This window comes from Microtus ochrogaster, unplaced genomic scaffold, assembly GCF_000317375.1.
Source record: "Microtus ochrogaster isolate Prairie Vole_2 unplaced genomic scaffold, MicOch1.0 UNK85, whole genome shotgun sequence".
NCBI lineage: Eukaryota > Metazoa > Chordata > Mammalia > Rodentia > Cricetidae > Microtus > Microtus ochrogaster.
The window spans coordinates 1,572,450-1,574,901 of NW_004949183.1; positions in this window are offsets into that span (position 1 = coordinate 1,572,450).

Consider the following 2,452-nt stretch of genomic DNA (forward strand, 5'->3'; position numbering starts at 1 on the left):
TGTCTGTAGCTTTCATGGAAAGAGTGATGAAGGCCAAACTGGCAACGGCACTAGTAAGACAGAAGCATAGGCTGTGGTATCTCCAGGTAGCACAGTCTATACTTGTTCTTTGCTTCACAGAGGTGGGCATATGGTACACTTAGAATGGCATATAGGATCAAGTAGGCAAAATTTGGGGTATTAAGATTTATTGCTAGCTATTTGGTGATCCCTAACAGTGATGATCAGGTAAATAATTTTTGAAATAGCATTGGTGCCTAGCCATCTATTAGACACCATGAACATAATACCACAAATAATATTTTTGTTTGTTTTTTTGAGAGAGGTTTCTTTGTACAGCTTTAGCTATCCTGAAATCCTCTATAGACCATGATGACATCCAACTCAGAGATCCATCTACCTCTGCCTCCTCAATGTTTGGATTAACGGTATGCACTACCACAGCCTTGGCTTGTTTTGATTTTTTGGAGACAAGGTCTCACTATGTAACCTTGGCTGACCTGGAACTCTATGTAGACTAGGCTGGCCTAGATCTTCTGGCATCTGCCTGCCAAATGGGATTCAGGGGGTGAGCCACCATGCTTAGCTTGCTATAAACCCTTTAAATAAGGCACCATTATAAAGATTCTTGCCACAATAGGGTATGTTTCTTATCCATCAGTAAAAGGAAACATGTCTACTACTAGGGAAGCATAGTGCTCTGGTCCTAAGATTCTTGATGGTCCTCTTCTCTGTCCTCAAATGGGGCTTATAGAGCCTCCTTGCCACAAGTGCAGTGGGGAAATCTCTTGGCCTTTTTCTCAATAATCCCTTTCTGTATCCTTTGTATGTAAAATCTGCCCAGTGTCTCCTAGAGCTAAAATTAAACAATGTCTTAAGTCCAAGCTCCCAGTGCAAACTGCAGGTGGCTGGGATATCTCTTTGAAACTGACCTAGTCCTCAGCAAGGCTCTCAGGCCCAGTGTCATCACTTCACTCATTTGTAGGCCAGGGCCAGGAAGTCAGGCTAACTGAGCCAAAGCCTACCATGTAGGTCATGTCCTCTCTCAGCTCCTAGCACTTGATTAACTCATTGGCATGACCTCTGTTGAACTCCATCAGGCAGGGCATCAGAGCACTTGGCCAGAGGCTATTCATTTAAGAAAAAGTATAAAGGGGATAAAGGATTTAACTGCTGAGCCAAAACAGTCCCATGACTCTGTAAGGTTCTGAACCCTATTCCTACACTTGACACTAGGCAGAAGCAGGTATACCTGGGATCCTCACTTTGTGCATTTGAGGCTGCTCAGTCCCAGAAGGCACTGCCCAAGCGGCAGGCAGACGCAACTAGATACACTCCTTCCCTTCGTCCATTGGTATTATTGTTAAACAGCCAGATTATAGAGGAGGGCCCAACATTCTAGGAGTCTCCAGAAGCTGCCCACCTGACAGGGGAAGAGAGGTATCAAAGGCAAGTCCAAGGAGGTACAGCACTAACAGGCAGTTGACACAGCTTCCCCCTCTACATAGCTATGTGGTGATACTTTGTTTGTGCTGTAACAAATGAAGCTTGCCTGAGGATCAGAGGGTGGAGCTAGTCACACTAGTTAGCCATAGAGGCTGGGCAGTGGGTGGTGCACACCATTGATCCCAGTATTCCGGAGACAAGAGGCAGAAGGAGCTGTGTGAGTTCAAGGCCACCCTGGCAACAAGAGATTGACTTAGTCTAAAAGAAACAGTCAAGTGGTGGTGGCTCACACCTTTAATCCCAGCACTAAGGAGGAAGTGATATGGCTGGGCAGAGAAAGGAATAGAAGACAGGAGGAGACAAGCTCAGGATTCAGTCTGAGGTTTCATAGAGATGGCGTTCAGTCTGAGTACTTGTAGGAACAGGATCGCCCCTTTGGTCTGAGGATTCAGTAGAGGTAAGAACTAGTGGCTGGCTGCTCTGCTTCTCTGAGCTTTCAGCATTAATCCTATATCTGACTAAGGGTTTTATTATTAAGACCAATACTATCCATGCTACATAGCTAGGACTCTGCATCCTGGGACAACCCCTGTTCCCTAATCACCCAGACAGGGTCTCTTAACCAGTCCTGGCACCAGTTCTTCCTACACAGGCCCACCTTTACATCCTCTTCTCAAGCCAAGGCCTGGCAGTTACTCAGGGGAGCCACTGACCACCAAGGCTGAGTTGAGTTAAGCAGGGGTTCCCGTCTCCATGTCTCTACATCAGACACAGGGGGCTGAGATACCTGGGGCTGTAGACAGGGCAGAAGATGCCTGACTGGGGATGGGACTGGCTTCTGAGGACACCTGGTGAGAGGCTCCAGGCAGTGAACTGGAAGATACCTAGCCGGGAGGCAAAAGGAAAAGAGATGGGTGCTCCATCCCAGCCGGGAGCCAGGCATATGACACCTGGAAGTATGCCTATCATCCTTAATGGATCCTTTTAAAAAGAATTAACTGTTTTA